Raw genomic sequence first — 25,617 nt, 5'->3', positions numbered from 1 at the left:
TGGGGAATGGAACTCATAAATTTGTGTGGAGAACAAGTAGCCAAGGAACCGTCTCAAACTAGTTTGAAAGAAACAAAACAAACAGCCCAAATCCTGTTTTTAAGTCTTTTTAGACAGAAGGACAGACAGTGAACACGCAGCTGAGGAGTCTTTAAGGCAGCGCTCCGAGTAAGGAAGGGAAAGGAAGGCAAGGTCAGCGCTTTCAAACCGGCTCCAACTGCACCTCGCTAGTCCCCAGACAGCGCAGCGGCCGAGCAGGTCCTGCTGCTCACTCAGCCTCACAGGAGGAGTGTGTATTAAACTATAAGAACGCCTTTGGGACTGCTTCTCTTCCATCACATTAAAGGAAGTCAAGGCTCATAAAGAGAGTAGCCCTAACTTACATACAAATAAAAATGCCAAATGTGAGACTGCTGTCGGTTTCACAATATACTGACTGGTAGCTCCACGAAGATCTAAAAGTGAAAACCAGCCCACTTTTCATTTTATTTTTGAAACCACCCCTTCATTTTCACCCAGAATTTGATACTAGCATATTCCTACTTTTGAAAAAATCTTAACATCAGGCAATTAACAATAAACAAAGATCACGTAGTCGCTTATGACAATTGCCTGGACACCCCCGTGCCCTTCATGAGAAAGCAGAGTCGCCGACATGAACAGAGCCAAAAGGTGAGTTCTCGCGCATCACAGAGTCCCCACTTTAACCAACCTTTTTACTTACTGAGGTCTGCAGGAAACATGTATTTGGAACTATAAAATTCTATTGGGAATCGATGAGATGAGCAAGATATAACAAAACTGGGACAAGTTAAATATATGCCAAACACTGACAAAATTATGGTAAGAAGAAAGAGTAAAGCTTCAAATGACAGAAAAGTTTAATTTCAGAACATACCCAAATATTAAAGAAATCCAACTTGATATTGTTCTCTATCAATCAAATAACAAATGGTAATTGGGAGAAATGGGACACTTTAACATTTACCCAAATTTTGTAACACTTATCCCAGGAGGAGGTTAGTGTGGCTTACTCCTCAACCATCTTAGTGAAATTCTGTAACATTTAAAACTGATAAGCACATATTCATCAGAAAATAAGTTTCCTTTATATTTCTAATAAAAGTACAGTTTTTAAAGATATCAAGACACATATTTTCCTATAAGGGTGGAAACAGCTCAGTATAACTTAGAATGTTTCACTGGATTAATTAAAACAAGATAAACACTCCAATTTTCACTTACTACAACTCAACATTATGCAGAGTTTTTCTAAGTGACAAAGGGGGACAGGCTGATAACCCACATCATCAAAGACCCCATTATGTCACCAGGAAAGTATGTAATATAAAGACATAAACACAGGACCATTAAACAAAGGAAAAAAGTAATGAAGTAAAAAAACACTAGAATTAGGCCTGTAGGCCATCTGATAGCCTAAAACACACAATATGCAAAATATTTTTTATACTGGAGAATATGAAAGTAAATTTGTTATTTTATTCAGAGGTTCTAAAGTAAGTCGATAGGAACTCCCAAATATGCTTAATTTGAAAAATAAATTTCATAAGACCACCTTTTGATTTTATGATGCTTTCTGAATGCATTGTAATACTGTTCTTGAAGTGTTATAAATTACAAAATAATTTAAATGCTTGACAAGTTTTGAATGAACATGTGGAACTCACTGAGATATACGTTTTGCATCCAAGAACATAACAGAACAGTTCCCATTTAATAACAAAGAAATTAATGAAAAATTAGTTTACTGAACAAATATAATTAGAGAGACGGCACCCACCTTTCCCGGAACAAGTCTCTGTGCCTTCATTTAACGCGGTTATTTATGTGAACTTCTCACACCACGTACGTGTCTCCCACAGGGGAGCATCAAACGTAAGTTCCCATCTCCGACTCAGGCACAAATACGCATTCAGAGTCCCCTTCCAAGCTGCTAGAACAATGTGTACTTAAGTGACTTTGGTTTTGTGGTAGTTGTTTGTTTTTTAACCTATCCAGAATATGGTTATGTTACTAAAAAAACCGAAAAGCTGATTTCATGGAGTCAAAAAACAAAGTTAAAGAAAATTTTAAGTATCTTCAGTAAGAGCACAAAATATGAAAATGTCATTTAAACCAAGTAATACATATCTAGAATTATCAGGTATTATCTTTAAATTATTTAGAAATGTATGACACAACTTTACTCTGGGAAAACGTAAAAGATGACACACGTATTAAAATAATAATAGCAGCTACCACTTATCAAGACCTTAGTATGTACAGGAATTACTCTAACACACTGCTGGTATTAACTAACTTCACTTCATAAAGATCCTGTTAGGCAGGTATTGTTACCACCCCCTTCAGCAGACTGTGAAAACTGAGGCCTGGGGAGGTTGAGAACATCCCCAAAGTAACACAGCTGGTAAGTGGCAGGACCAGAACACAAGCTCAAGAAGCTGGGCTTCAAAACTCTTTATCACCAAGTTACGGTGGTACCCAGGGTTCAAAACATTTCCATTGAATCAGAAAGCCGACATCCTCTCTGTTGCTAAGATGAAAACAGCCAGGTCTCCTGGAGACGTACCAGCGGTGACTTACTGCACACCTAAACTTGGGCATGCGCTGTGCGGGGCCCTGCAGCGAGCACCAGTGAGGGCGAGGTTTTCCCGAGTACTCGGCGGACGGCGCTGCCTAATGAGCCACTTTCCCATCGTCGTGCAGGTTCATCCTCCCAGCTGAAGCAGGTCCTGTACCTGTTCTGTAAATGAGAAAAGCACCGGAGTGTGAAACAGCAGCTCTGTCTCCTCCTCCAAACCACGCAGCAATCTCACTGAGCGCGCCCAGATGGCTGCAGGCTGTGAGGTCAAAGCCAGGCTTGCTAAAGGGCACCGGGACGCCCACAAACCTGACCCAACATCCAATGACACTGTCGTCTCAGTACGCAGTCTTGTCATGTTACAGATAGGGAAGCACAGATGAAAAGACAGGATGGTAGTTTAAATTTATAGCAATCACATTTAAAAAACCCTGCCTCTACATACTCCCCTTGCCGAATACAGCATTGGTGTCAATGGCTGATATTCCAAGACAGCTGAAGTAAACATCCACCTCCCAGCCAATCCATGCATTACAGCTGAGTGTAGGATGTTTACATGAACTGGACTTGGTTTAAAGCAGGACTTCCAAAACGCTTTACTACGTTTATACTGGTCTTTCACCTGAGACTCAAATTCACATTAAGGTACACATGACGAATTATTCTATTTTAAAAAGATAACTTTTACAGAATCGGTTGAAAAAAGAGCAGTTACCGTGACTCACACGGACGAGGCACGAGTCAAGGTGAAAGAGAAAACTGGGAATCAGGGAAAAGGCAGAAGTGACACTCTCTCCACTGCAGTCACGGATGGCAGTACATGCAGACATTCTGTAAATGTCCCAATCTCAACGGGCTGCCTTCACAGCCAGCCTTTCGTCTGCCGACATCCCTGTCTTCAAAACCACTGAACTTGAGGGAGCTCATTTGATGGCCAGTATGGGGCCCTGATCAGCCGTTCTTCCTCATTAAGAAGATCCTTGTTTCGGGTAAAAGACAAAGTTCATAAAACACCTCTGCGGAGCTCCAGGCTTAGCTGTGGCCTTTTCCTCACTTCTCTCCCCTCCAGCTGCCTCTCCCCATGTCTTCCCCCACACTCTTAATTCGGGTAATTGCACCCCAGGAGCACCCTCCCCGCACGCCCTGATCTTTTTCCACCTTCATGGCCCCCCGCATCCTCAGCTGCCCCGCAGTAACCCGGTCCCTCTGATTCAAACACAGTGACAGTACCACCACGAAGCATCGACAGTGGCCCTATCGAGACTCTTGCATGAAGAAGGAAGCCCTCAAATTCAGAAGTAAAATTAAATATAGGAACCACTGCCAGAAAACTCTAAAAATCTTTGGAATGTCACAGGCACCCGATTCTGCCCCCAGAAACCTGGCCTCTCATCCCCTTCTGGCTACTATTCCTGAAGCATCAGCTCTCAAGACCTGCACGCCTTCCTCCACCCCTCAATGAGTACATTGTTTTCCTGCTTCCGCTACTCCTACTGCAGTATTTTTTCTTCTGCTTTTCTTTGCAAATACATTCAAAAAGGTTTTTGGGCGCTAGACAATGAAAGTGATACTTTCCCTGGGAGAAAAATAGGTCTCAGGCTTCCAACAAATCTTTTAAAAAATCAATCTTTTAAAAAAAATTTTTGTTCAAATAGAGTTGTCTCCATTTTCCTGCCATCACCCCCACCCTTCCCTCCTTTGGCTTTGTCCACAGGTCCTTTATACATGTTCCATGACAACCCTTCCCCTTCTTTCCCATTATCTCCCTCCCCCCTTCCCTCTGGTCACTGTCAGTTTGTTCTTTATTTCAATGTCTCTGGTTACACTTTGCTTGCTTGTTTGTTTTGTTGATTAGGTTCCACTTACAGGTGAGATCATATGGTATTTGTCTTTCACCGCCTGGATTATTTCACTTAGCATAATGCTAAGTGAAAATCCAGCAGTTCCATCCATGCTGTCGCAAAGGGTAGGTGCTCCTTCTTTTTCTTTCTGCCACGTAGTATTCCATCGTGTAAACGTACCAGTTTTTTTGATCCACTCATTTACCGATGGGCACTTAGGCTGCATCCAGCACTTGGCTATTGTAAATTGTGCTGCTATGAACATTGGGGTACACAGGTTCTTTTGGATTGGTGTTTCAGGGTTCTTAGGGTATAATCTCAGCAGTAGAATTGCTGGGTCAAAAGGCAGTTCCATTTTTAGTTTTTTGAGGAAATTCCATACTGTTTCCACAGTGGCCTCACCAGGCTGCATTCCCACCAACAGTGCACTAGGGTCCCCTTTTCTCCGCACCTTCTCCAACACTTGTTTGTTGATTTGTTTATGTTGGCCATTCTGACTGGTGTGAAGTGATATCTCACTGCGGTTTTAATTTGCATCTCTCTGATAGCGAGTGATGCTGAGCATCATTTCATACGTCTCTGGGCCCCCTGTATGTCCTCCTTGGGGAAGTGTCTGTTCAAGTCCTTTGCTCATTTTTTTTTTTTAAATTGGATTGTCTTCCTGGAGTGGAGTCGTGTGAATTTTTATATATTTTGGAGATCAAACCCTTGTCCAAGGTATCATTGGCAAGACACATCATAGTACAACTCAAACTTCTGTATTACTATGTATTTTAAGTTGGGATTTTATGTACTTTTCTTCAGCCACTAATTGGACATAACACTGGACGGGGGAAAACTTTGAGACGAGCCCTGGAGTTCGGACAGCAGGAATTCAGAACCGCCACCGGCAGGGCATGGGAACTGAGGGGAAAACATGCCCGTTCTCAAGCCCGGCCCCAGACCTATGGCAGAATCAGAAACTCTCGCAGGGCCCAGCAATCTCTTTTTGAATGAAGAAGCCCTCCAACTAACTGTGATACACACTAACATTTGAAAACCAGCCGGCTGTTTCACCAAATATGTTGAAAGACAAAGCAAAGACAGCAACAAACATTCAGTTATTAGGAGGTCTGTAATACACTGCAGATTTTTTAAAAAGGCAATGTCAAAACATGTATCATATGTCCACCTGTAATTACCCAGGCTGGGGAAACTGCTGCAGAGACGATCTGTAACAGCGTAACTGTAAAAAGTAATTAAGCTCAGACTGATATTCAGACTTAAAAACATTTTTTTCCCTGAATATGCACAGAAGACAAAGACTCATTCATTCTTTCAGTGAATGAAGTTCTAACCAGAGGACCGGAAGGGAGTCAGAATGTGCTACATGGAACGAGCAAGGCACGTTAGGGTTTAAGGCTCACTGTCCACTTCTGGTCACCCCCAGGCCTTGACTGTGCAGAAAAGCCTCAGGCACAGAGACCAATGAGAACCCACCCAACAATGCAACTTTAACCAAGAGTATCTGTACACAAGCATATCTAATTGGAAATGAACTTGAAGACACAATTTTATAGTGGTTTTCTCAAAAAAGTAATCCCTAAATAATCTCAAAGCAAATACTAAGAAAAAAAGTCATTTTCTGAATGATGCTCAGTAACTAAAAATATTTTAATATTAGATTTTAAGAATCTCCTTAAGTAGTGAAGAATTTCTGAGCTTTCTGTGACCTGTCAATAAAGACCACAGACCTCTGTTAGTATTTCTCCCTAAATACGAACAGAGGACGGGCACCAAGCTGTTACAGGTTACTGGTGAATACTGGTGACCTAACATTTTAAGGCATCAGTTCTAAACAGTCAACTGCTCAATCTGCAGGCCAATGGGAGTCTGTGATGCTTCAAAATGAACACACACGGAAGTCATCTGCAAACGACTAAAAAGCTGTGCTCGAGTGCAGTGAAGCAAGGGCACCGGGATTAAAGCTGCCATGGTCCCCGACCTCATCAGGGCAGAACATCATGGAACAAGTGTTATGTGACACCGATGGCCCCAGGAGTCCCGCAGCATCCAGGGACAACTGGACTAGCTGCATCAAAGCTTCACGCAGAACGCTACCCCATTGTTAGCTTGGATTTGGACCACCTTTCTAATTGAGCTGTGTGAAGTAGGTGGTTTTTATCCATCTTACTGAACTTTAAAGCTACATAACCAACTTTTTCATTGGAAATAAAAAATGTCACCCAGTCTAACAAAATAATCCTGTAAAGAGAACTCTTTTTTTCCTCTGCCGGGAAATAGTTCCTGGGCTCTCAATTGGCTCTATCCATTCACTCCCTGGAACCCAAGGCTTCACAGGATGTACAATAAATCTGCTTTATTAAGAGTTGAGCAGGAAGGGACACCTGAGGCATGCCAATCAGCAGGCAGAGAGATCACGCTTGCGAGTCGCAAAGCTACCTGTGCCTGAAGCAACTACCCCCCTCCTTCCGTCCACTCTTGGCCAAGTCTGTCTTCAAGCTGCCACTTGAACAAAGGAACATTTGCAAATCAATGCTGTAGCCCAGATACATTCAGAGTAGCTACATTATGACTCAAACTGCCATTTGCTCATCTGGATAAAAAATAAAAGGAAACAGTAGACACTGCTACGATAAAATTAAATTGTTACTAGAGTCCTCTACGTGCAAGGTGCTTTATTTATGTCCATGCCCTTAAAAAAGCTTGTAATCTAATCAAGGAAGAGAAGTGTTTAAAATTAAATTAGCAAAACTTTACCTTTTTCTTTAATTATGCACTGAACCTAACACAGAATGCTTAGCAATTTAATAATAAAAAATTATGTAAGTACAATGTTTTACTGAAGAAAAATTAGAATGAAATGTTTCACAGTGTCTAAAAGACAAACAGAAATAAAGCATTTTTAAAACTCAGGAAAGAAAGCTGTTATAAAATTATACACTGCCCATTTGTCCGCACTGAGTGTCACCTACGCAGCAGCCTTGTGTCACTCAGCTCTGATCGCAAACACAGGAAACAGACACAGCCCGCCTGCTCACGGAGCATCCGCGCTCTACCGAGGAAGGGAAGAGGCTAGAGCTACAGCCCGACAGCACTCAGGGAAATACACTCAATGAACACAGCCAAACACAACCAATGATAAATGTCATGAGCAGGTTCGGCGGTCTGAAGTTATGGAAGCTTTTGCAAGAGTTCTGATGAGGAGCTGTGACATCACCCGGGGTGAGACCAAGAAGCTGCGGGGCGGCACTGAAAGGAGGGAGATGGCCACGCGCACCCCCTCTCCCCAGAGAAGACTGGCACCCGAGGCTGCGTGCCGCTGGGTGGTGGTGGGGAAGGACCCTCCAGAACACCCATGGCATTTCTAGAGGAGGAGGCAGTCTCCGCAACTGCCAGAAGGTTAAACTGCAGCTACTAGGAAAAGCAGCAAATTAAAATTCCTCCAATAGGGCAAAAACAGAAATGAGAACCCATAGTGGGGGGAAAGTAAATTCTCTGCGTCCCAGAGGCAGCATTTGAGGCCGGGGGAGCGGGAAGGGCATCTGCGACAGGGTGTCCTGTGGTCAGGGCAGTGTTCTACACTCCGCTCCCTCACGGCATGGTCAGGGAAGGGGTCTCAGGGCCTCCCGCGGTCCCACACATTTCACAGCCCCCCCCCCACTCCCATTCCAGACAGGAGTGCACCCCAGTGACGTCTGTGAAGAGCCGGGAGCAGCAAACATCTGACTGAAAGCTCAGCTGTGTCTTACAGCTTCCAGTCGGGGATGTTTACAGCCGCAGGCTTTCCGGACAACGAACGGAGGGGAAGGCCCAAATGTTGCCGGTCACCGGCAGTATCCGTGACTCGTAGGTTCTCCAGTGCGGGGTGACTTCTGCGACATCTTGGAACAAAAATAGTAAGTCAATGCTATTCTCAAGATAGTAAGTGGTTCATCAATCATAATTTTTCCTACATATTTTAATTACAAAATTTGCATTATAAATTTATGTTGGCAGATACGCATTAAAGTATTACCCAGCTGTCTTACATGAAGATACATTTTTCTATTTGCTACATGCAAAAATGAGTTCCTTTTCTCCCTAAATCTTGAGATTTAAAATAATAAACACACTAGAATGACAATCCTAATGATTAGTGACCACACATCTGCGCCCGGAGTCCCCATTTATTCCCCTTGTCCTATTACTATTAAAAGCGACCCTTCATTAGAGTGTCTCGGCTCAGACGCTGCACGGTGGGCTGTGCTGGCAGTGATGTCCACTGAGTAGGAGCCAGCCACTTCCTTCTCTGTCTCTGGTCGACTTCGGTTAGGGACACACAGTGCACGGAAATCAACAAGTCAATAAAAAAAGGAACAAACTCATGACCTTGGGTTTGACACTGAAATCATTTTGCTTCTCACCCAGTTTTCCTGAAAGAGAGAAAGACTAGGCAAAATACAGTAAATCTGCTTTCGATCGAAACCAAGATTTGCTTTAATCTAACACATGTAAAATTGTTGTTGTTCCTTAAAAAACAAATCAGACACTTCCAAGAAATGAACATCCATCCATACGTATATTCATAAGCACGCGCACCATATGTACACACCCTGCCAGGTAACCACCCAAACCACCATCGTGTGCAGTATGGAAAGGCTCCTAATTTTCTAATATCAATTTTTTTTAGAAACTGTGAAGTAAGGGATTTCAGTCATTGCCCTTTACCCTGTGGTAATATTTAAGGGACACTTTCTAAAACATTTTCTTTGTTTAAATGTTGTAACTTTACCCATTCTAGAAATGTTGCTGGAAATAATAAGGAAAGAGCATGTGGTCTCTGTGGACACACAACGACCTTCATTGTTTCTGAAGACAAATACTTTAAAAGTCCCGCGGCCATTTACGGCGAAGGCCATTCAAGCTGTTCCACAACTGAAAATTTCTGATTTAAATTAGGAAAAAAATAGCTATTTCACGCCTAGGTAGGTACACGATGCTTAACTAATTAGGATGCTGAATGTTAAGTTGCAATGAACCAGTAATTACAAGTCTCTCCTTCAATTTCCCTCTGTTCTCATTTAATTTTTAAAAGTTTGATCAAAAAATCAAATCTTTATCAGTTTCTAGTTACTGCCACATACAATATGTAGACTCTTTTCAAGGTTATTAGGGAATTTTGTCAAATGCTGTATATTTGTATATAATGTATTCTTAAAGATAGTTGAAAATTAAATGTACAGAAGCTGAATAATTATGTTCAAAAATCAATTATAAAATACCTTCTATGATTACAAATATCTCCTAGACATAATTTTTAACTATAACATATACTCAATTTTTCATAAATGTTCTTGAATTTTGTTATTTTATTCATAATCAAATGCACAGTGAAACGGGTCACATCTAATGAGGTTGTAGCTGAGGCTAAAGATGCATCATTTTTTTGGCGTGGTTAATGATTCTATCTTTGTCACAGCGTGTTACATATTTGAGAGTTACCACCACCAGGTTAGGACCTTTGTGCTTACAAGTGCTTGTAAAAACAGACAAACTATACATGGCATACATGCAATCTTCTGTCCCGACGGAAACGGGCTACTACCGGGCTGCCGGCTGGGGCAGCGCTAGTGCGTGGGAACTGGGATGTCTGTCCACTCAACCCGGCAGGGCAACACTCACCCGAAACCCTGCAGCACAGCAAAATGCTGAGGAATGGCGAGAAGAGCAAGCTTCCTGCTCTTTGAGGCTTGCTCACTCCGCGTTGCTAACTGCTCTCGGTCACCAAGGCTTCCACGAGCGTTCACAGTCTCCTACCTCGGCTTCACAGAGAGTGTTAAGACCGGCAGCAGAGCAGGGGTTGATTCCACGTCCCCAGTGAGGAAGAAGGCACACACGAGAAGTGACCTGACCGGGCTCAGCCCCCAAGGACTTCGAGCCACTGCCTAGGGACTGCCTACCCGCCCGGTGACCCCCTGAGGACAAATAAGCCCTGTAAACCGAGGTCTGTGAGGGGGCGACAAAAGGCACAGGAAGGAGTTTTGATGTGATGCCTGGGCCCGGGGAACCCCTGAAAACAACCAACGAGGTGCCGCGGGGAAAGCGCATCATCGCCACCATCGCGGCGTCTCACGCCTGCAGAGCGTGCTGGCCCGTGCAGGTGGATCTGCAGGGCGGGCGCTCTGAGACGCAGGCCAGGTGGGTCCGACCATCTGTACCACACACACCCAGCTGTTGTAACGACAAGCATCTGTTCCCTGGAAGGAACGATCCACTTCAGGTACTCTGACTATGGGAGATTCAAACTGGTTATCAAATAAAAGTTTGCCTAAGAACCTTAGGAACATTACTAATGTCATGAAAATTATTAAGCATGTATTCATAAATGACTTCTCCATTAGACCTTTTTTAACCGTTTGCCCGCTTCTATCCCCTCACAAGGTCCGGGACGACGCTGTGCTCCATGACCACAGGCGTGGCGCACGCACGCACGCCCTGCTGGGTAGTTAGAAGGCAGGCCTGTGAGGCAGAGAACAGCTCGCCCTCTCCACAAACCCACACAAATCACCCCCTACACTCACAGGACACACGGCTTGATCTCAGCCAGCGGTCCCTACACCAGCAGCACCAGCACGGCCTGGCACGCCTGGCAGAGCAGTTCTCAGGCTGGGGCCCCAGACTTACTGCATCAGGAATGAGGGGACAAGACCGAGCAATGTGCCTAACAAGCCTTCCAGGTGATGCTGATGCACATGAAATTCTCATAACCGTCGGTCTATCTAGGCTTTTACCTCAGTACCAATAACATGCCCTTCAAGTTAAAAAAAAAAAAAAAAAAAAAAAAAGAAGTGTGACGGAGTAGTTAGAAGGTGGAAGGAATAAACAGTAACAGAATTAAGAACATTCTAATCACACAGCAGACAGCTCACAGACCAAACCACAGACGCGCAGGGCCCGCACGTGGAGGTGCAGACCCCCTCGTTGGGGGAGGGGCTGAAAAGGCGCTCTGGCGGCGGTCAGCCCCAGGCCGCAAAGGTGTGTGGAAAGCACGGAGGTCCACATCAGTCCGTCAGGATGCCACTGGGGAGAAGCGTACCATTTCCACTAAAAAATACTAAAAACGTCACCAGCCAAAACGCTGCCACTCTCAGTTCAGAGAAACAAGCATGCCCACACAGCTAGCATGTCAGGGGCAACAGTGAGGACACACTCAACCACACGGCACGCGGTGCCCAGGGCCTCTCACCGGGACAGAGTGCCCACACGCACTCTTCACGCCGCAGTGCTACTAGTGTGGACTCCAACCACAGAGCAGTCACCCTTCGAAAGATTTTTTGGAATCAGTTTTGATAGACAACTTTTTTGAAGGCAGTATTGCATAAGTAAGAACCTGAGCTTTGTAGTCAGACAGAAGTAGGCCAACATGTAACTCTGTGACTTTGGGAAAGTGATTTTACTTTTCTGTGGCTCCTTCTGTAACTTGAGAATTTAAGATACTCATCTTCTTGGGTTACTGTGAGGACTGAGTAAGAATGGAACGTTCATCGAATGCTGAGCTCAGTGGTAGGCACATGGATAGTGTAATAAATGGCCGGAGAAAAGGAGGGAAGATGATTCTTTACTTCCTCTTTGCAACTGTGTTCACATAGCTTTTTCTATTTTTTTAAATAAAGGTATTTATTTTATTTTTAGACAGAGAGGGAGGGAGAGAAACATTAATGTGTGGTTGCCTCTCATGCACCCCCTACTGGGGACTTGGCCTGCAACCCAGGCATGTGCCTTGACTGGGAATTGAACCAGTGACCCTTTCGTTTGCAGGCCGGTACTCAATCCACTGAGCCACACCAGCCAGGGTGCTTTTCCTATTCTCAATTTGATTTTTATAAATCCTGCTATACTTCAAGTTCAAATGCCAAATTATGAAAATTTCACCAGTAAAACCAGCCACTTGAAATGTTTTATAGATACACATCAATAATATGACCACCCCCCACCTGGAGTTCACTATGTCTGAGGCAGAATTCTAAGTGTATCGTGTGTTAGCTCATCTACTCCTCGTAACAGCCCTGCTGGGGGGGCTAGTACTGCCCTTTTTTCTGGAACGAAGAGCATGAGACAGAAGCAGTCTTCCTAGAGCCACACAGGAGCTGGCAGACTGGGCCCTGAAGCCCGCGGCCTGGCTCCCAAGCCTGCTCTTACCGTGCTACATGCCTCCACTGTCAACTGAGAAGGATGAGTAATTACCGAAGAGACCTTCCTGGAGATGACAGTGTTATATTTAGTAATGCTGAAGATGTTTTCTATGCATGCTAAAATCATTCACTATGGATACCTTATTCACCCTTCATAGAAAATACTTCTCAACTTCTAATGCCTTCCTCCTCAGGCCCGGGGGGTGGATCATTTCATCCTCACGTGATCCAAGAGAGGGAGAGTGCCTGATCACCCACTACCTTAGTCAAAACACGTTGCCATCTAATGCTCTGGGCAAAGGTAACACAGACATCAGGAATCGATCATCTAATATTCCGGACAAGGTATGCCCTACTTGCGGGTTTTGATTTTATGTACAGAAACAATGTCAGAGATACACCTTGTAGAAAAAGACACTATTTTTTTAAGCAAAGGCAGGATCAGGGGTATGGAACTGAATCTTACCAAAAAAACCCGGAAATGTGAACACACCATGTGTGGAAGACACAAGGTTAGTATCTTCACTTTTTAACCAAACCTTATAACACAGAATCAAGAGCAAGAATAAAACATGCCTGCCCAAGGGATAATGTTTGGGTTACATATAAAATTATAAGTTCTTGAAAGAGGAAGGCTTAACAAGTAACTACCGTTTCTCCATAATTACAGCAGTGTTACTTTGTCTGCCTGTACTCCGAATGCATTTTTGGTACCTTATTTTAAGATTTGGAACATGTTAGCACATCAACAATGAAGTTCATGGGCTAGTTTCCTTGAACGGCTGTATGTACGTGTGTGTGTGGGGGGGGGTGCAAATGAGCCAAAATAAAGAAAAAACATCATTTCTCAGTTTAAGAATTTTTCAAACATGAAGAAGTATTAATATAATCTGCATCAACCATTCTTAAAAGTCTCTAAATGCAATTCAATTTAAAATAAGACGATGCCAACATCAAGGTGGTTTCTCGCTGGCCCTGGGTATGTGCTGAGGCCACAGGGCTCTGAAGCAGCAGGAACGGAGAGGGCCGTCGAGACAAGTTTTACTGGCCAGACAGGGGCTGGTCAGAGATTGCCTAAAAAGGGACTTCAGATTTGCTCATGGTTAGCCCATGGCTATGGCTGGGAGGCGAAAGGCCCAAGAAAGGCCAACGAGCTGAGGCAACATAACGCGGACTTCCCTGAAATGAAGGGCTGAGCAGATCCAACTCTGCAGGTGAACGGACTCCGCACTTGAAGCTGCTGACCAGGCACGCTCACCGCGTCCTCCCCCTGCACGGTGACCTTGCCTTTATCGTGCCGTTTAACCTTTGTGGCAACTGTGTCCACACTCAGAGAGGGGCTTCTGATTCATCCCAATATCCTCGGGTGAACACACCTTCAGGACTGAGTGTAAAATACCACAGGTGTCGTATGAATGAGAAACAAAGAAAGCAAACCGATGCCACTGTCCTTTCCCTGGTTTCATATTTTGCCTCAAGAGCCTTTTATCCTACAACTGGGAAGATAATAAAAACCAGGCTTACTTTATTTTTTATGTTTATATAATGTGAGCCACTTAACCTCTTTGGATCTAAGTCGGTTCTTCTATAAAAGAAAAAAATTGAGACAATAATTCTGAAAGTCCATTCAGCTCAGTAATTCCGTGATTCCGTAACGGCGCTGTATTCCAGGAATAAAGATTTGTTAATACTCACTGAGTGCTTCCGCGTGGTCGGTAACTACGCTCGTAACTGAAATCAAAGTTGTGTTCTTTGCTGCTACACCAGTCAGCTGCCACGTAAGGGAAAAATCCACAAAACACTATTTTAAAAAATATATACAAGTATAAAACATATAAGTACATAACTATAAACAATAAACCATTTTAAAAATACATATAATTGTACAAGTGTTAGTAAAATGTACAAGATATAAAATAAAATAGTATTTGATTTCGATAACCCAGACCTCTCCAGCACTGCCCACCAGCCTCCAGGCTTCTCTCTGCCGGACAACTCGTCACATACTGGTCACAACTCATCTTCTGTGCCTGGCTCCTTCCAGCCTCCGGGCCCACTCCCATGGCACCCCCTCAAAGAGGCCTCCTCTGCCTGCCCGGGGCGGGGGGGGGGCTCCCAGTGCTGCAACTCTCTCTCACAGCCCGTCCTTGATGTCCTTCACAGGTCTTGTCGTGACCTGAACTCACGCAGCTGGTTTATTCCGTCTACTCCTTCCTGTTCGCCTTCCCGGTCATACCCGCCAGGACAGAAGCCTTAGGAGAGCAGGAACCTTGCTTGTCTTCCTCACCTCACTTTGTGGTGGCTCCACTTTACACACCAAGAACAGAACGGAGGCTCAGAGTGACTTAATCGAAGAAAGAGAATGGCATAAAGGTGATGCCCAAAGCATGAACTTGTGTCTTCACTCCCAAACCTTCTGCTTCCTTTTCTGGTGCCAGCACCTCCACTCTGCTGATCACCTAGCTTCCAGACTCTAAATCTGCCCACATTTTTAACTTCTAAAATATTTAAGAAGTGTTATGAGCCTGTGGTGAAAACAACAACAAAGGTGACCCAAACGAGGTACGACAGGACTGTTAAAACGACACTGCCGTTTCTGCAGGCGGCCCCAGTCACAGGAAAGGAGGCTGAGGGAGGCCGCCTGCACTGCGAGCTCCGCGAGGGCCAGCCCTCATCTTCGCAGAGGGCCTTCGGTGTGGTCGGAGCACACTCTGTTTGGGCTACACATGCCATGGTAACGAATGGCTCCCAAATCACGGGGCCTGCAGCACAAGTGTGCACTGCTCATTTACGTGAAACGTCTGCCATGGGTGGGCTTCAGCGGGGCTCCGCCACCCTGGAACCCGCCCTAGCCAAAGCAGCTGGTTTTGTGAGAGAGGCACAACCATGAGATGGAATTTAAAACATCTGCTCAAACATGGGACATGTCACTTCCTCTAACGTTTTTACTGGTCAAGGAAAGCCCAATGTCCAAACCTGATGTCAACAGAATGGGATATACAACCCCCCTACAGAGCGGAACCTGGTAGAGGAGGCAACAAGTACTTTGAACAATACTACAGTTTACACAGCGCCTTCCCAATACGAAGTGCTCAGTCACTGGAGGTAATCATTCACACGCCAGGCCACAAACACCACAGGGCAGGGCCTGAAATCTGTCTTGCTCATTGGATGCACCAGCCACACGGTGCTGGCCACAGAGTGAAGGACAGGCTGAGTGCTCACAAAGTGAACAGTCATAAGATGAGCACGGGATCTGGAATCAAAAACCTGCAGCAAAACTATTGTGTCTGCCAATTCCTGGCTTAGTGGAAAGCCATTTGTCTCTTTTGACTCTGGGATGGTTGTTGTAAAGATTAAAATATTGTGAAAGCTCCATGAAAACTCTACCATATTATGCAAATGTTAGCTGAGACCTCTGGATAGTGCAATGGGATGAAATTTGATAAAGATAAATTCATTCAAACTTTTGTAGTAATGCGATACATAATATCCTGCATTTACTTTCAAAGCATCCACTGGCAAGTGCAGAACAACACAGACCAGACAAAGCGTTCACATGAAAGAGACAAGGCGCTGTGGCCACAGGCTCAATGCGATCGCAGGGTGAGGCGGCTGCCCAAACGCGCCGTGCGGACTTCAGGCGGCGCTGATGGAAGCGCAGTGTCCAGACAATAGCTCCACTGTACTCAGCAGTCACCCGACCGAGTCTGACGGAGGCAGTCCAGTCCTGGCCCCCAGATTTAAGCGGCGTGCTGACAAACAGACTTTGTCGTGAGTTTATCGATGTGGACGGGGAAAGGTCTGTGAACCACGTCCTGTGTGCATGGTTTGGAATTAGGGCTTTTTCTCCTTAGCACAGCAAGAAGACTTAAGTAGGATTTGATAGTCATTCTCCAGTACTGTAATAAGAGTGACTGTATGTAAGAAGAGTATGTTTCTCATACCGGTAAGTGGAAGTTGGGGAAACAGATCCGGCTCAAAGAGAAGTTATTTCTGACAACTGGAAGCCTTCCAAAACACCAAGGGTGGACGGCAACGCGGCAGAGATGCTACCGAGGAGACCGAATGGGCCGTGAGCTGAACGAATCTCACTTGCTCCTCTGTGAAACTGAACATTTCTGAGGTGCTTGAAAATGCCCAAGCGGTATTTCTCTTTTCTGATTAAATAATGTTAATACTAATAACAACAAAAAGAAACAAGAACTAAAGTAAGGAGTAAAACAAGAAGTGGCTTGGCCTAATGCAGAAAGGCATGCTGCTGAAGGGAAATGAAATTTCAAGCTAGATAACATTAAACAGGGACATGGACACAGTGTCTTGATTTGTACAGAGGAAACTGCAGGCTTAGTCAAAACCGTATTTATTCTAGAGTTGTTTTTCTTGGTATGACTTAACTCCTATAATTTCCAAGGAGGTGCAAACATTTTTTTTACAAGTTCCTACAATGGCAATCAAGCAAATATTTGCTAACGTTAAACTAATGTAATTACAAGACAATACCAGTGTATCGATCAACTCAAATAAGTACTCAGATTTCCCATGGCAGACTATTACACATGTGCCACTGGCATGTAAAAATGGTTCGTTGCTAATGTCTTATTTGGTTTCCTTACTCTTTTCAAAATCCAGCACTTTCCCACTCTCATTTCCAGCTTTCAACCCCCACGCGTTCTCTGCGCACCGTGGGCTCCCTGGTGGGTGGTTCATAGCGTATTAACGCCTGACACCTTTATGTCCGCGGCCCTCCATCTACAAATCACTCAACTAGCACAGTAAACTCAAAATTGGTTTTTAAAAGCCTTCCTTTAATGGAATATTTTTTAAAGTTACCCACTAGTTTCTCACTGTATTTTAATTGCTACACAAGAGAAAGTCAAAACAGGCTATGAACACACGTGGGGTATTATGTGTTATTCATTTGTAATTATAACCACTCTTTGCAAAATATCTTGGGATACAATTTTTTTTTCCCTTAAATGTTTCTCTGCATCCTAAGTGGGCACATTCCACAGGATCTCACTGTACTGACATAAATTACTCATGCCCTACTTACTGCCCTCACTGCAGGTACTTAGATAAAACACGAGCTTAAAAACAGGTTCACTGACTTACTAAGAAAATGTGTATGTGCCTTTCCGGAACGAACGTTCATTCAGATTTTTTAAAAATCTATTCTTCTAAGCCAAAAAGGTAGAGGAAAAGATGAAAGCAAAAAAGCTGAACACCTTTCTCTACTAAGGAGCATGGAAATTTAGGACTTACCTGGAATAGGTTAAGGCTTGTTCAGATTGTCACTGGATTCCTTCCCCCCTCCCCTTTCTCTCGCTCCCCTCCCTTGTGGGCACTGCCGGAAATCACAAAGGTCATGGGAACACAGTGGTCAACTGCAGAGTCAGGAGAACCCAGTTTCCAATCTCACGAAGTCCACTCTCAGACAAAACAGTCTCGACTCCACTGGGGGTGGGGGAATGAGCCAGTGAGGAGACAAAACAGTCACCAGCTTTAGAATACAGTAACCAAATACAAATGTTAATTTCATTTTGCATTAGGTACTTGTGTACTAAAGCAACTGTTTGATGGAAATGACGCACAATAAACATTTGCTTAAATAAGAAGCCACTAGAAATTAGTTACAGCTAACATGTATTGAGTGTTTTCTGTGTGTTGGACATTTTTAAGTGCTCAATGTACATTAACTCATGTATATCCTTCATCGCAGCCATTTAAAGCAGTACTATCAATATCCTTCTTTTACAGATAAGAAAAGGAGGCACTGAATGATTACGTGACCAGTGCAGGATCACAGAGCTATGGACCGAGGGGGGAAGAATGTGAATTCAAGCAGGACAGCTCCGGGACCCATTCTCCCACCTTTCTGGGTGGGTATCACTACAAATACACCCTGACATTTGAAGGTCCTTCTGAGTCTATGAGCTTTAATCACATATGAAAAATTTTCTTCATGGGCAGTCAAGACTATAGAATTATTAAATGCTTTCACAACCAACTTTTAAGATCAGATGACTGAATCCAATCCATCACTTCATTTAAGCCAACAGCACCTAATGCAATCGAATCTAATTTTTCCATGTACTATATAGTTTGGCTTTATTATACTTCATGATAAGTGTAACTGAGTGCCTTTCACGCACTTAGCATAATGCCTGATACCATGTCACTAAAAATACTTCGTGCAGGCTAGATCTGAGATGTTTTACTCAAAAGAGTGTGCATTAAGGTACTTCTACTACTTCTCAAGTTCTAAGTGCAATGATTCCAGTCATTTGACTACTTAGTGAACACCAAGTGGTATGGACACAAAGGTCAGTTAGATGGTCTCTGCTCTCAAGGGGCCACACTTACAAAACAACGAAGTGCTTTTATGGAGCTATGACCGAGGCCCCAAGGGAACAGAGTTCCACATAACGTGGCACGAGTGATGGCAGTTCCATGTGCAAAGGCGGGTGCAGTGACATTTTCCCCTTAGGGACTCTCAAGCAGTTTAAGTAGAACTCGAATGCTGGGGGGCGTGGAAAGCAAGGGAAACAGCGATGAGGGATGAAGAATGAAGCTGGAGCCAGATAAAGAAAGTTGTAGGGTCATAACAAAAACACCCAACCATCGCATGGATTTAAGCAGGACAACGATGAGATCAAATATGCCACCAACAGTGGCTACCACACCTTCAATTTCCAACAACAAAACCCTGCCCTTGAATGAAATCTTATGCAAACTTCCATACTTAAAGTTGATCAAAGTTAAACTGTACTGGTTGAAATTGGAATGAACCTGCTTGACTTCCTCCAGAAGCCTTTACAAAACAATTTCAAAACCACTGCTTTAGGACCTGGCTGGGCTGATCAGTTGTTAATGCCAAAGCTGCAGGTTCAATCCCTGGTTAGGGCACATGCAAGAAGCAACCAATGAATGAGTAAATACCTGGAACAACACATTGGTCTCTCCGTCTCTCTCACACCAATAAATAAATATTCTTTTACAAAAATCCACTGCTTTAGAAGGAAAAATTATATATCTACACAATTATGTTCTGTACATACTTCATACCTCTTCTGATGTGACTCTAACTTCTCGGGTGTAAGGATTCACTCTGGTAGTTTCTCTTCAGTTACAGAACAAGGCATATCTAGCACTAAGCAGACAGTATTAGGCCTTCGAAATTAATGACAAAAAGTTGTAATACAGAAAAAGGAAGGTAAAGATTAATTACCAGCTTTCGCACTCGAGTTAAACTATAATTTAAGTGACCACGTTTTCTAACCTAGAAGTTAGATTTTATGATTAGACACAAATGGCCACAGATTATTCAAAACATAGACTGTGATTGTAACTGGTATGATGCAATTTTTTCCAAGATTGGTATACTTGAATTTTCTTAATAACGACTTTTTACGTGATAACCTTTCCCCACCTATCACTTAAGTACCTGTTCTCCCACCTTGTAATGCTGGGAGTTCTAACTGGGATCACTGAAGATGATCAGCACTGTGAAACTGCCTGTCTCTCCCGTAGCCATGGAACCTGTTTCCAGCAATACCGTGTAAAACTAATTAAAGACATGCCTTTGCCTTTCCTGACAATTTAATCCTCCCGACTCCATGGGGAGAAGTGCTAATGAAACAGCAAGGTTACAATCCCACAGAAAAACTATTCAGTAATTTAATGTCGGATAGTAAACAATTATATTTACTTTATACCACCTAATCTAATCCTACAATCCTCTCTGCCTTTACCCTCCCCCGTTCCTCACACTGCTATTTTTGGGGAATGTAACCACTTAAATAGTCAATTTTTAAAGTGTCACCCCCTTTATAAATAGTAAATTAATTAAAAACAAATTCTCAAAACAATGCTTAACACATAGTAAGAGTTACAGAACAGCCTTGCTTCTCTACATCAGATAATACACTTGGAAAAAACCGACCACCAACCACCCTGGGCCACGCTCCCGCGCATTACAAGTTCTCTCCCGGTGTGTGGGGACCGACTAGTGACTACGGAAAGGAGGAGGGGGGGAGACAAGCCGAGGGTATAAACTTAATCCTTCAGTACATCGTTTGACCAATATGTACAGTACATTCACGTACACGCATGTGCAAGAAATGGCACTTAAACGGAAATGATATAAATGTCATTACAAGGAAAACAGTATCCCAAGTAATACTGTAAACTCATTTCAACACTTAGCACTCAACGGATCATTTCTGGGCACAGTCTACACTCCTAAATTTGCAAAAATAGCCAACTATTCGGCTATAAATTTGGGGGAGATAAAAATAACTGTACATTGTAGAAAAATAAATTATATCACATGTTCCAACCAAATTAGCACATTTTGGGGCAGCAGCTTAATAAATTATTCATTTCCACTTCTTTCAAATATAAAAGTCTGAGGACTATCAAATAATCATTAAATACAAATGGCTTTTTGTAAAGGAACACTTCTGTTTATAAATATATACTTGAAAGTAATCCCATAAAAACATAGAAAAAATCCTCATATATAAAAATACCAATCAAAACAATACCCAATATCAAACATTTGACCATATACATTTAACTATATATTCAATTAGAAGGTTTCAGAGTAAAATTTCTATCTCTTGTCCATTTAAGGGCAGGTTTTTTGAAAATTATTCCATAACTAGGTATTTTTAAGAGACTATGCAATTATTATGTTGATTTTAACAATACATCAAATAAAGTTAACTTAAATGCTAATAATAGAAAATTTAAATTATACACACCATTTAATTGTCCACACAGTAATACAAAAATGTTCAAAACTATCTCAAGATATATTTATATTTTCCTCTAGTTTGTGAAAATTGCAATAACCTTTCTATTTAGAGTAACTTCTGATTAAACCACATTCAACATCTGAAATTCAAACAGTCTCCCAGAGGGAACAGTTCGGGGGGAACATAGAGAACAGTTTCAGAATTCTGAACTTTCTGTTGATGCGACAGAGAAGACGACCTGGCACCAAACACTGGCCCGACTGGAGTATGGAAAATACAAATATGTAATGTGAGAGAAAGTCCTTTCAGGGGAATGAGGAAAATGCAACGTACAATCAATCACCTGTGACTACAATTCTGAACTCGGCCTTTCTTATTTTTAGAACTTTTGCCCATATTTCTGCACATTATACAAGGTCTAAACATTTTAAAATACCACTTGGTGGATTTACACACACATATAAGTATTAGGTAGTATTTTATGCTTAAGAAGTCCAGCAAATATTATTTCAAAACCCAGTTTACATAAAGCATGTTGCACTACTGACCGCATTTTACAGAAAAGGAAACTGGGAACAGAAGCATTAAGTGGCATTTAAAAAGAGACAGTGGGTTAAATAATGAAATGGACAACACAAATCAGCCTTAAATTCCAGTTAAAATTTCTGATCATTACCTCTTTTCTCCCAGATCTTGGCACAAATATATTTTAACAAACTATAGAAATGATCCCTGAAAGTATAGTCTTGGCACAAATATATTTTAAATACAGTCTATTTTTTTTTGCATGTACTTGAAAAACTTTTAAATTACATATCCTCATTAATGATAAATCTAAGTAATGAACTTATCTACCTCACCCTGCTCTACATTAGCAATCCTTTGGGACAGTCCCTTGGGGTTTAAAAAAAAATTAAGTACTTCTCTTAATACCACATCTTCAATCTTCATTTTTACTCATTTGTTCAACACAGGAACTAAGAGCCTGTTCTAGAAAATCAGTGGCACCATTCAGGCTGCCCCTTACATTTTTACAATATTCAGTTACGCATGGATACAACAGCGCCTATAATCCTAAAGTTGGGCTCTCAGCATGAAAATTTCTCTCTTTCTAATGCATAATACAAAATAAAAAATGACTAAACTTCTCAAAAGATAGCTGAATGCTAATGTACCTGTATGTTTAGCTCTTGTCTTTTCAATCTCTTCTTTAAGAATAAGGCTTCTCTAAAAGTGAGGAGGAGAGGTGTCGCTGTGAGGAAGCCGGGCATGAACAGCACAAAGCAAAGTAAATTCGATGAATTATCCCTAATAAAGTTCGCATCTAGTTCCTCCTTTTCTCCCTTATCCCAACAGAGTTTGAGCTACCCCATTAGCAGGTTCTCATGTTAACTCACACTCACCAAAGCAAAATGATTTCAGAATGAAAACTCCCCAGGTATTTCATTCAACATCTCTTGTGATTCCAAATAAGCCCAAATGCACTAACAAAAAGAAAAAAAAAACTCCCCTGAAGGTTCAAAGACTACGCAGTTGTTCTTTTGTCAAAATAGAATTTTCCACAAGTGACCCAAATAGAACTGCACCTTAGGAAAATCAAGCCTTTAATTCTGGAGAATAATTTGCACCTAGAGAAAAATTCAAGGTAATGGTTTTCATGATCTGTGGACTTTGGACCAAATCTATTTATTTTGAACTTGCTGTAGTCTGGGTACAACCACTTGCTGCAGGACCACCATCCTTGCGAGGGCACCTTGTAACAAGGTGCTTTTGATACCTCAGTAACTAAACTACCTTGGATGGGTTTCCAGACAAACTTGGCCATAAAATTCTGGCATTTTAATTAGGTTTCAATGTACTCCTTAAATGGTAAAGCACAAATCAGATACCAGTTTTCCCATTCAGCGAAAACATTAATAGGTAGCACATAAGTAACAGAACTTCGCATTTAAGAAGTCCATTAATACTATAATTTTGCCCCTAAGCATTTTGGGAAAAGAGACAATTCGAGAAACACATTGATAAGTCGTACGATATGCCAAGAATACCCTCCCAAATTGCTGTGTTCGTCAAGTGAAATCATGTTTTATAAGTATTATAAAAAGAGCATTAATTATATGAAGGAAACTTCCAGTGAGCCCTCTTTGTAAAATATGGAATTCTCACATAACACTATAACTAGTCACTATTTAATTTACTGTATCATCTTACACTTGGAAATATCACATTTCTTCCAGTGAGCACAGCTGCCTTCGCAGGCTGACTGCATCCCACACTGCTGCCCTTCTCCCTAGGTCCCAAAGTCTAAAAATGTCACCCAAAAGCCAGTTGTTCATCTGTGGGAGCATGTACAAGCAATGCTAGAAAAATTGAAAAAAGGAAGTGAGTGATTGTATTTTTAATGTAAAATAGAAATGTAAAAGTAGTCCCAAGAGGGAATCAATAAATTATTTTTGGTAATCACAATAATGCCCAATAAAAATTATTTTAAAAAATCAAAATATACATATCTTAGATCACTTTCCCATGTATCTTTGTCACTTGGAGGAAAGCAAGAACTTTTTATCTTCATGAACACTGACCTCCATGATGCCACCAAGGTCAACGAGACCTACCGGAGGGGGATATGCTGGGTAATAAGTGCTGGTTTGCCCAGTTCTAGGGTTTCCTTTAAAGAGAGAAGGAAGGGAAAAAAACATAAATAAACATACATTAACATATCACAGGAAATGGATGTTTTAGGTTGTAACATTCAAGTACCCCAGGACAGGACTCCAAATAGACAAGTGTGAGCGACAGCCAATAGGAGCCGCAGTGAAAGGGGCATCACAACACAGAACGAGGGTCCAAAGACGGCGGCACAGAAAGGATCAACAGGGCACCGAACTGCACAGCCCTCCCTCACATCTTGTGCGGAGAGCCTTGGGTATCCTGGCTCCGGGCCACGTCGACTCAATTTCAAAATGAGGGCTCTCTGTTGACACAACTTTTTGAAACAGACAAATAACCAAAGATCCTTCATGGACAGAAGTGCCCACACGTCAGAAAGACTTAGGAAGGAGCAAATCTGCATACGCTGAACCAACCGGTTCACATTGAACTCTCCAGGAAGGGAGTCCTGGCTGTTCTCTGATCCTTCACCAAAGACTCCTTCAGACATTTCCTCGGCTGTCACAACCCTGAACCTTTCACCAACCAGACATGTTCTTGGCCGAGATTTAAATTTCAAACACGTGACCCACTTGGTGTAATCTGTTTAAGCCAAATTCAAAAACCCCATCGATTTGAAACTACTCTATTTGAAATTTCCAACTAACTTTCACTATGAAAAAAGACCTGGGTGAGCTAGTGCTTGATCATTCAAAAGTGACTCAAAGGAGAGCAGTTTAACTAGGAATAATTCCTTCCAACGTTTGGTAAATAGGTAGCATGTTAGTGGAAAATTAAAGAGGAAAAACAATCAGCAGAAGCACCGGTTTTTCACCATCAGCAGGGTGCTGGGCTGGGAGCAGTCTTCCCAGCTACTTCCAGGGAAGCTCCTGATTGGTGGGTGGCGCTGGGTCAATGTGATTACTTAACCCTGGCTGTTAGAGCTCAACTCCGCTTTGATAGGCTCCAAAGCTTATTACAAAAAGGCGACTGCTATAGCATATCAAGTACTTCGCTGTCCTCCTGTTTTTCTCCCAGGGAACACGGAGCCTGACATCTGAAACTCATCAGACAAACATTACCTTGTTTGGGGGCTTCAGAGTTTGTATTTAGCATTTTTAAAGTCCACTGGGTGTAGATTCAATGGGGTGGGGGGACGTGTGTGTGAAAGATTAACCCATTTCCTGCACAAACAGGGAAGGACTTCTGACCATTCAAGCAGTTCCCTCTCTCCCAAGTAACTTTTTTGCCCTTTAGTCCTAAAATAACCATAAGCAGCAGACATCAAACACTGGCATGGCAACCTCCACACATCATGCCCTTGTCGGATTCGTTCATCTCTGGTTCCCATCCAGAGGGGTCTTCCCGGCCCCTCTCCCTTCCATCCTGCCCTGCCTGCTTCCCCCGAGTTTTGCCGAAATCCGCCACTTTCGCCGGCTGGGGCAGAAGCGAGGGCACCTCGTCCCAAGGGCAGAGTTTCTCCCAACTGCCCAACAAACATTTCTTGAAAGCTTCCTGCGGGCCCCGGCGCGCACCTGGCCCGGCCCCTCGCCCCCTCCCTGCACTTCACCAAGCCCCAGAGAGGGGCC

General features: G+C 42.8%; 1 long non-coding RNA gene and 1 pseudogene across 3 annotated transcripts in view; both read right to left on the bottom strand.

Annotated features, from left to right (window-relative positions):
- The window catches only part of LOC112315351 (uncharacterized), a 30,900-nt gene extending 5,289 nt beyond the window's left edge, over positions 1 to 25,611 (bottom strand). Inside the window, exons 1-3 of one of the 3 annotated variants that reach the window (XR_011651523.1) lie at positions 23,962 to 25,611; positions 14,313 to 14,388; positions 1,802 to 2,764 (exon numbers count right to left, since the gene is read on the bottom strand). This is a non-coding gene — a long non-coding RNA (uncharacterized lncRNA). Of the gene's footprint in view, positions 1 to 1,801; positions 2,765 to 14,312; positions 22,085 to 23,961 lie in introns of those variants that run through there. The other 2 variants (XR_011651524.1, XR_011651522.1) reach the window with 2 other exon arrangements.
- LOC128781555 (small nucleolar RNA U3) lies at positions 22,019 to 22,127 on the bottom strand (annotated as a pseudogene).
- Positions 25,612 to 25,617: the final 6 nt, after the last annotated feature.

The sequence above is a fragment of the Desmodus rotundus genome, chromosome 8 (genome assembly GCF_022682495.2).
Source record: "Desmodus rotundus isolate HL8 chromosome 8, HLdesRot8A.1, whole genome shotgun sequence".
NCBI lineage: Eukaryota > Metazoa > Chordata > Mammalia > Chiroptera > Phyllostomidae > Desmodus > Desmodus rotundus.
The sequence above is the reverse complement of the archived record's forward strand: the minus strand, read 5'-3'. Positions and strand labels throughout refer to the sequence as shown.